The 10,671-nt window shown below is 36.5% G+C and overlaps 1 pseudogene; it reads left to right on the top strand.

The window, feature by feature from the left end:
- The first annotated feature begins 704 nt into the window (after nt 1–704).
- LOC109435677 (DAZ-associated protein 2) lies at nt 705–3,021 on the top strand (annotated as a pseudogene).
- Nucleotides 3,022–10,671: the final 7,650 nt, after the last annotated feature.

The following is a 10,671-nucleotide window of genomic DNA, read 5'->3' as shown; positions in this document are numbered from 1 at the left end:
TATGTTCAAAATGCTCTCTTTAAGAAGGCAGGAGTACTTAATCATTTTTTTAAAATTTCCAGCAAAAATGGCTTAAATTAAGCTATAAGGCTTAACAGGATAAGTTTCAATTACCTGAAAAAAATGTTACACTGAACAAGCAGTGTGATATGGTGGGAAAAGCACCAGGTTTTAACATGTAATGCCTACTTTTCTGGCTCCATTAAAAGCTCACAGCTACTATTTCAGACTCTCAGTATTCTGGTTTGTAAAATGGAGATACTGGCAAGGACTAGATTTACTCTATCTGAAACAACTAGAAAATTAGACGAACTGTAATGAAATGGCAGTTTACAAGACATTGGACGTCAGACAGTGAAAAGCAGTGATCCTTGGGAGATGGGAAACAAATGAAATGAACTCAAGGATTGCTCCAGCTTACTCTCTGGAGAGTTTTTTCAGGCCACAGTGCAGGGAAGAGGACCCAGGCAGAGCCACCCTGAGGTGAAGAGAGCTGCAAGTCCAAGGAATCCAAGGCGGGTAGAATTGCAGGGTAGAGGAGTGAAAAGAGCTGCACAGAGGACATTGCTTCACCTGAGGTTATCACATCTGTGATAAATCTACCTGAGGCCAGGAAAGAACCACCCCCAAAATGAAACTAATCACTAGAGGAAACAATCCCTGCAGCTCACTAAGGCCATGGATCGTTCTTCCCACCAGCCAGCATGGAAAACCTGGTAGTGCATTGGGCACAGTAAGTACTCAAAAGCCTTTGCCTTAGTAGTAGGGAAAACCCAGCCTTAGACTAAATGTGGCTCTGTCCTGCCTAACAAAGCTTAAAACCCAAACCCCAAAAGATCAAACTGGTTCAAGTAACTTAATCATACCCCATAATAAAGCTCAAGTATATAGGAATATAAAAATATCCAGTACCCCGTAAGGTAAAATTACCAGACATGTAAAGCCGAAAGAAAATATGACCCATACTATAAGAAAAAGCAATCAAAACCAACCCAGAAATGAAAGAGATGACAGAATAAGCAGAAAAGAATATTAAAAGTTATACCTGTATTCCATATGTTCACAGAACTAAAAGGAAAGATTGAACTTGTTGAAACATGAAAAATTTTTAAAGACCTAAGACAAAATTCTAGAGATTAAAAAATGACAATCTTTGAGATGAAAAAAATACATTGGATGGTTTAAAGGTAGACTAGACACTGCAGAAGATTAATGAATTTAAAAATACAGCAACAGAAACTTATCCAAAATGAAACAGATGGAAAACAATAGAAAAGAATTAACAGAGTGTCAGTGAGCAGTGGGATAATGTGAGTAACTAGAGTCCCTAGGGGAGAGAGCAGAAAAAAATATTAGAAATTTTTTTCAGCCATTATTTCTAAATATGATAAAAACAATAAACTCACAGATATAAGAATTTCAAGGAACCCAAGCAAAAGAAATATGAAAACAACCGCACAAGGGACATCATAATCAAACTGCTTAAAAGGAATAGTAAAGAAAAAAACTTAATAGCAACCTGACAAAAAGACACGTGTAGAGGAAGAAACATAGCAGTGTTGCGGAAGAATGACGAGGATCGAGAGACTCAAGTGGCACGCAGAGATCAGGGAGAACACAGCTTTATTATGCCAGCGGGCTCAGTGGGATTGTTCCCAAAGAAATGAGCACTAACTGGGGTCAGGTGCTCTGTTTTATAGGGTTAGGCCTCCGGGTTAGGGGGAAATCTGGCCGGGGTGCCGGGGAGGTCCGTCCCTAGCAGATGTGATCGCTCAACATTGTTTTGACAGGGAGGCCTCTAACCATAGTGCCCACGGGAGACATCTCCGATAAGGGTATGGAGGGAGGCAGCTCCGATAAGGGTATGGAATTCTTGGGGGGGAGGGCTGCAGGAAAAAACCGTCCCAACAACAGCAGACTTTTCATTGGAAAAAATGCAACCCAGAAGATAAACATCTTTTGTCAACCTAGAATTCTATGCCCAATGAAAAATATCTTTCAAAAAACAAAGAAAGACTAAATACTCTCAAACATTCAAAAACTGAGAATTCATCACGAGCAGACCCATAACAAAAAGAAACATTAACAGAAGTACAGTTGACCCTTGAATAACACGGGTTTGAAGTGCCCGGGTTCACTTATATGCGTGTTTTTTCCAATTGATCTGCACAGTTCAAACCCAGTCTGTTCAAGGGTCAACTCCATGGCTGGGAATCCTCCAACTTAAGTTATATATATGCTCCCCTAACTACTACATTATTCAAAGGTCAATTGTAATTGAAGCAGAAAAAAAAACCATACCAAATGGAAATATAGATTTACACAGAGGATTGAAGAGCATTGGAAGTATTAATGTAACTATGTGGGTAAATATAAGAATTCTTATTTAAATCTTTAAAAAAACATAACTGGAACACGGGAAGTGACTATGACAGAACAGGAAGAGGGCGAAAAAAATAACCCTCTGCGACGCCAATTTGAACCAGACCCACAGCCACCACGAATAGCAAAGGTCAGTATCCAACGCAGCCAAACCACCCTGTGCAGCCTCCTGGCAATCCAGAGTACCTGCCGACCTTGCATCTTCCTCAGGCTCCTCCCTATACAGATGCTCCACCTGCCAACTCAGAGCTTGTCCGAGCTTTGTGACCCAGGGGCTGCAGTCCCTGCCATGTCAGTTGCATTTCCTGGCACCTTACCCTATTTTCCCATAGCCCAGTGTGTGGCTGTTGGACCTTTAGTTCCACAGTCCCCATGGTTTATTATCCAGCCCTATCTATCCACCTGGTTCAACAGTTCTGGTGGAAGATAGGAAGCTATGATGCAGATGCCAATTTGGAGCTGGGGATACTGCTGACATTCCTCTCCATCCCCTGGACGCCCTCCAGTGCTTCTCAGCTTGCAGTCATGCAGGGAGCCAATGTCCTGGTAACTCAGCTGATGGGAAACTTCTTCATGGGTGGTACAGATGGTAGTTACAGTTGGTGAAGAACCAAGGCCACCTCTGTGCCCAGAGAGACATCACATACCTTCAGCACTTCTCACAATGTAACTGCTATAGTCACATTAACCTGAAGTTGCAGTTTAGATATGCTGTTGGGTGTCTTTCTGGTGCCCAAACTGTCAGGCACTTGTCAAACTTAATAAGGAACCATGTAATTAATGGTAGCAGCACCTCCCTAAATCATTTTGAGGTAAGGGAGGCATCCATTTATAAAATAAATGTGGATGAAGCAACCCTAAGGGTCTTCCTTTAATCCTTCTGGAATAATACTGTACCATACTGGTCACTTTTAGTAATAAACCAAATTAGGTTTGGAGGGAACTTTGATCTTCCCTTAGGAAGTTGCCAAATTATTCTGATTGGTCTTTAATCTTAAACAGTCTGATTTTTATTACTTGTTATAAATGAAAAGCATTAGTGGTCTGCCTTTCCCCTTTCCATCCTGTCTTACATCCCTCTTTCGACCCCAGTTGTCCATTCCCTCCCACCATTCTCCATTGAATCAATGGGTCAGGACAGACAGGTCAGATTAATTTCCTTCTCTCCTTGAACTTCTCCCCACTTGTCATTTCTTAACTAGGCTTTCACAAGGATCCTCTGGACCCCTCTGGGCCCCAATCAGACCCATTACTTCTGCTTTTGCATTTCGTCAGGCAAAAGTGGAGGGTGCCTTTTGGACCCTCCTCATAGGTTGTTTTTTCATACATGAACCAAACCCAAATTTGCTTGGGTGCCAGAAATACTGAGCTTGTTTGAACAAAGAATAGCAAACTGCACTATAAACAAGTTTGTTTAAAATGGGGTCAGGGGCAAGGAGGAGGATGCATTTCACAAGTCTGACGACTTTAGAGCCAAATTAAGGGGGATTTTCAGATAAAAATTGGTTAGTATTTATTGTCCAAGTGTCTGCTGCAGCCACTCACGGCTCCCCAGAATTTCTAAGCTGGGTTAATGGGATCATATTGTGCATGCCTCACTACAAAATGACTAAACTAAGTCCAGTGAAATCTCATTAGGTTTAAGAATACTTCAGGAATCCTTAATATTTTGATTTTTGTTTTTGGCAATTGGATTTTTATCTGGTAAATTCAGTTCATCTAAATTTTGTGTTCTGTACATGTGATGTTTGACTACCATTGATTGTTATGGAAGTTGTTTTGTATGTCTCTCTACACTGTGGTGCACTTAACTTATGGATCTTTTCAATACTAAAAATGTGGAATAAAGACTATTTTGAAAATTTGAAGAAAGTGATGAAGTTACACTACAAAAAAAAGAAAAAAAAAGATAACTCATGGTATAACGTAAAAATAGCAGTGTATTGTGGGGTTTTGACATCCAGCTAAGTAAAAATGTATGACAGTAATAGTACAAGGCCCAGGAGGGGTGAAATAGTTTACGTTCAAAGATTCTTTTACTGTATGTGAAGTGGTGTAATACCCCTTAAAGGCATACAATGATAAGGATGTATACTACAAACTCTACAACAACTGACACACACACGCCTAATTATAGCTAATATACCACCAAAAGATAGAAAGTGGAATCATGAAAAATATTCAATCCTAAATAAGGCAGAAAAAGAGGAAAATGGGAACAAAGAACAAACAATATGGAAAGATTGTAGATCTAAACCCATCAATATCAATGATCACATTAAATATAAATAGTCTAAACACACAAACATAAGGCAAAGCTTGTCAGATAAGATAAAAAGCAAGACCCAACTGGATTTACTTCCTACAAAAAACAGACAAAAACACTTTTAGACACAAAAAGGACCAAAATAGATATACTATGCTCACACAAAAATAAAACAGTATCTATTAGTGCGCATTTTACATGATTCCTATAGGACTTAAACCAAAAGTATAGGAATATAACTTGCAGACTATAGAATATTATATAAATCAAGAATATAGGGAATAAATTAAGAAACATTGAAATTAATTGCTATTATACACAAGCACTTTATGTAAATTATTTCATTTAATCCTCACCACCACTCTTGGGAAGTGTTAGTACTCCAACTCATAGATGAGGAGACTACAGAGAATATGTGATTTGTCCACCTATACAGGTACCGTTTCCCCGAAAATAAGACCTAGCCGGACTATCAGCTCTAATGCGTCTTTTGGAGCAAAAATTGTAAGACAGGGTATAATATGATATCATACCGGGTCTTATGTAATATAAGACCGGGTCTTATATTAAATTTTTCTCCAAAAGATGCATTAGAGCTGATGGTCCGGCTAGGTCTTATTTTCAGGTAAACACGGGAGTCTCAGGGTCTGAACCCAATATGATTCTGCAAGCAAACATCTTCACACAAACATTATTCTCATTTGCAATTGTGAGGACATACAAAATAATTTAAATGTTTCTAACGTAATTGGAAAAACATTAAGTAAAAATAGCAAAATCTCTTAAACTCCTCTATCAATGACATACTCAAAATATCATTTAGGCCTGCTCTTGTCATTCATACTCAAAACTGTACCTGCCTACGTTGCCTTTAGTTAAGAGCAAATCCAGGAGATTTTAAAAGTACTGGTTTTTTTTTAAGCTAAAAAACTCAACTTTCATTTATAATGGAAAACATTTCAAGTCACTGGGAACGTCAACGAATCTACAATTCATCTTTAATTCATCTCATTACATGTAACTGCTGTTAACAGTATCTAAAAGAACTAGGCCTATGAGGTACCTGCCTCAAAGGATATTTAGGGTGTTTTCAAGTCTTCATAATTAAATCTATGTCTCAGTCTTTTAATTATGTAGATTTCTCCCCAGAATTGCAACATTTAAAACCAGGAAACGAGTGACTATAAGAAAATGTATCTGAATAGTAGATGTTCTTGACTGGTAAAAAAACAAATTTAAAAATTCTATTCCTCCTTCCAATTTGTAAAATGTCATAATAAAAACTACAATGTTAGAGATCAAAAAGAGGAATTCTTGATAGTTTAGTAATTCCTTGTTCCATAAAGAACAGTTAACATTATTGGAAAAGTAATAAACAGGTCATCTGGGTTAAAGCATTTACAGAAAACAAAGTAACTACTATTTATTACTACTATTTATTAAGAGACTACTAAACATCAGGTAATCTGCTAGGAGTCACCCTGTAACATAGATGTTACCCCTAAGCAATTCCAAGTAAGAAAGTACCATATTTTGCAGTGTATAATGCACACATTTTTGCCCAAATGTGAGGGAAAAATAAGGATGTGCATTATACATGGGTAGTACTAATTACGTATCTATACAAATTTTTTTAATTCTTCTATTTACGCTTATGAGTTAAAAGTGTGACTCTAGAAATCAATAATGATAATCCGTATGCAAAATACCCTGGAATATAATCTTATGACAAACTTGCATGACAGATTTCTTGGCCTTCTATGTGTAAATATCATAAACTTGTTACTGTGTATCTGTTCTTGTGTTTCATAATTGTTACATAAAATTTCTTGTACCATGTTTTAAAATACTGAAATTCCTTTATAATACAAAAAACAAGTACTTAAGTGCAAACAAATAAAAATTTGAATTAAAAAATTATAACGAAAGATTTTTTTCCCTGAAAGTTTGGGCCAAAAACGTGGGTGCGCTATACACGGGAACACATTATCTATAGTAACTTACTTCTCCAAACACAGAGACCTAGGAGGATTAAAGTTGGAACCATGCAGGTAAGCCCAAGTTAAATTCACTGGTCTATACATCAAGGAATTAGCTTACGAGATGATGGACAAAAAAGGGTTGGACGCTTCTTTATATTACAATTTCAACCTATAAGCTTGATTAAGTCCAGGTTCATTTTTTTTTTTTTTAACACAATACCACTAGAGGTGCTGTATGTTTTCTATTGCATAACCTCAGAAGCTCATCAGCTGGTTGTACGCTCGGTTCAGATTGAATACTGAGGTCATGTGGTTACCAGCCTCATCCCTCCATTATGAAGTCCTCTATTAATTTTTCCCAATGGCTTTCCCATTCCACTGATTGGTGCCTGGATCCATTATTTCATTAAGATTTGTAACTTAAGTGTGTTTCTAACCTTTTATTAGAAGGGACTCTATAAAAAAACTTCCCCTCATTACCTATCAGTTTACAGGATAAATGGGGACTAAAGGAATAGATACCACTCTGATGAAATATTAAATACGGGAAATTCTCTGAAAATGATCCAGTTTCATTAGCAAAGAAATAGAATGGAGTGGGGGGTATGTTAAGTGATTAAGAGATTGGAGACATATTAGCAGTGTGTGGACCCCAGTGGGTCCTGATTCAAACAAACCAACTATAAAATGATGTTTTTTTAAACAATCATGAACTTTAAAATAGACTCAATTTCAGATAAGGAAATTGTTGGGTATGATAATGGCATCAATGATTATGTATTTTAAAAAACTCATCTGTTAAAAGATATACAGAAAAATTATGGGTGAAATAATATGGCATCTGACATGTGTGTTTAAATACAAAAGGAAAATAAGTCAGGGAACAGATGAAACAAAATTTGAAAAATGTTTTAAATTTTGAAGCTGAGCTGTATGTGTTCTTAGAGGTTCACTACTCCACTTTTGCATTATATTTAAAAAATTACTCACAAACATGGAAGTAGCCAATTTCCCTAAATTATTCAAATTAAATGTATTCACCTTGGGGGTGGAGAGTTTACACCTCTTTTAACTATATTCCCAAAGGCTGGATTGACTGAGTTGTAAAACTAATCTGACTTTTGAATTTAACATTCCCTCTACTATAATAAAAACAACAAAACATAATAAAAACCAGTTAATCAAACAAAACTTTAGCATAAGGATTTAATTGGAGATAGCAACCTCTTAAAAAGTGATCAAATGATCAACTCTTTGAAGAATTAAAATTGTTTGTTTGCAAACATGCATTCTACTCAACTAATAATTGACACTTTTATTGATTCATAATGAATTCTTCTGGCCATATTTGAAAATATAGCTTGTTTAAATTACTGGTATCTAAAATATTTCACTTGCACCAAATTTTGTGGGAATCAGAAATTTCAAACTGGAAAAGGAGTTAAAAACTCAGACCACCTGACAGATTCTTCATTCCAGGATGTGAGAGTAAGCTGTAAATATTGGCACTTGACTGCCTATTTAGAATGTTTTCAAATGACCGTAACATTTTAACCATTTTGATGGTTGAAGTTACATATCAACTACTGTAGTAAGGAAAAATGCTAATAAATGGCATCCAAGCAATATAACTTCCTACTACCCATCACTTTCCATTTCATCCCCAAGTCACTTCACAGAACTGTGAAAAAGAATCAAACTAACAGTTTTTGACTCGGTGAGGATCTAGTATCAGGAAAACAATGCAAGAATGTAGGAAACCTGAGTTTAAGTCACAATTGAGCCACAATTTGGAGACTTGGTCGTCACTTACAATTTCTCTAGCATGTGATCCTTCAAGATGACTTAAAGGAAATTTTCATTAACTATAAAACGTCAAAGGGTAGTCATACTGAGTAATAGCAGGAGTCAATTTTATTCATCTACTATGAAAATTTTTGATAAATGCATGGATGAATGAGAACACCTGAAAAAATTAGTAGCAAGAAACACTGGAAATACCCTATTTAGCTGCAACTTACAAAATATCTCATAAAACCCAAAATTTTCAAAATGAATTAAAGACTTGTATGTAAAACCTGAAAACATAAAACTCCCAGGAGAAAACATTCACAGTAGATTCGACATTGGTCTTGGCAATGATTTTTTTTTATCTGAAAGCAAAACCAAAAGCAAAAATAACAAGTGGGACTACAAGAAACAAAGCTCTTCAGAGCAAAGGAAACCATCAACGAAATGAGAAGGCAACCTCCTGAATGGGAGAAAATATCTGCAAATCATGTATCCGATAATGGGTTAACATCCAAAAATACTTATAAAGAACTCATACAACTCAATAGCCAAAAAAAAAAGAAAAATCTGATTAAAAAATGGGAAGATCTGAATAGACATTTTTCCAAAGATATACTGATGTCCAACACATGAAGATACTCAACATCACCAATCACCAGGGAAATGCAAATCAAAACCACAATATATATACCACCTCACACCTGTTAGATAGGCTATTATCTAAAACACAACAAACAACAACAGTTAGGGAGGATATGGAGAAAAGGGAACCCTTGTGTACTGTTGGGATTGCAAATTGGTGTAGCCACTATGGAAAACAGTATGGAGGTTCTTCAAAAAATTAAAAGTGGAGCTACTTTATGACCCAGCAATTCCTCTTCTGGGTATTTATCCAAAGAAAATGAAAACACTAACTTGAAAAGATGTATGCACCCCTATGTTCATTGCAGCTGTTATGTACAACAGCCAAGACCCGGCAACAACCTAAGTATCCACCACAGGATGAATGAATAGAATGTTAGGTATATAAACACAATGGAATATTATTCAACCGTAAAAATGAAATATTGCCATTTGTGACAACATGGATGGACCCTGAGGGCATCATGCTAAGTGAAGTAAGTCAGGCAGAGACACAAATCCCCTATGACCTCATTTATATATGTAGAATCTAAAATAAAACAAAAACCAATCTCATAGATAGCAGACTGGTGGGGGTTGACAGAAGCTGGGGGTGGGGGGCGGTGAGATGGGCGAAGAGGATCAAAAGGTACAAACTTCCAGTTATAAGTAAGTCCTGGGGATGTAATGTACATACAGCATGGCAACCAACTATAGTAAATATTGCATTGCGTATTTGAAAGTTGCTGAAAGAGTAGAACTTAAAAGTTCTCATCACAGAAGATTTGTAACTATATATGACAATGGTTGTTACTAGACTTACTGTAGTGGTCATTTGGCAATATATACAAATATCAAATGATCATGCTGTGCACCTGAAATGTTATGTCAATTATGCTTCAATTAAAAAAAAAGTTTGACTTCATCAGAATTTCTAGAAATAAAAGAACTATGAGTTAGCAAATTATTACAAAACAAAAAATCTGATTACAAACAATCCATATTTATACATTGGCCATTCTAAATCTTTCCCATTAGTGCCGAAGCTCCCAGCACTGTCAAGTAAACACCTGGCACTTTCAGAAAATTACTTCAGAAGTACAAAGAAAAAGCCCAGGAACCTCAGAGCTCAGAGGGAGAGGATGGTTGGCAGTAGACACTCATCAAACGATCCCAGGTACCACCCTGACCACTGAACACTTCTTCTACCCTGCTTAATCTATCAAAATTCGTTTTAATTCCTAAAATTCCATGAATCAGGCCTAAAAATTAGTAAATCCCCTTTTTGAAGAAATGCAAATACTTTTCAGAAGGGAAAGGGGGGTTAGCAATCATTAACTCCTTAGTAAGAAATAATATGGATATTTTTCTTTCTTTCTAAATTTTGAGATCAGCTACTCTGAGTTTCTTATGGAGAAAGTAAACATTAATTTGGAACTTGAAGTGCTTGTAGGGAAGGGACAGGAGGCTGAGAATAAGGGCACTGGAAGGACAGAAATGGAGGGGAAGATAAAGGGTGGCAGACATCTTAATCTCTGTAGCAACACTGGAAAAATGTTCAAGAAAAACATTTTCTTTACATCAAATACTCCTTTAAAAAAACTTACCACATATAATACAGTGTAACTA

This window comes from Rhinolophus sinicus, linkage group LG10 (assembly GCF_036562045.2).
Source record: "Rhinolophus sinicus isolate RSC01 linkage group LG10, ASM3656204v1, whole genome shotgun sequence".
In the NCBI taxonomy this organism is placed as follows: Eukaryota; Metazoa; Chordata; class Mammalia; order Chiroptera; family Rhinolophidae; genus Rhinolophus; species Rhinolophus sinicus.
Note: the sequence above shows the minus strand (reverse complement) of the source record. Positions and strands in the feature narration are given on the sequence as shown.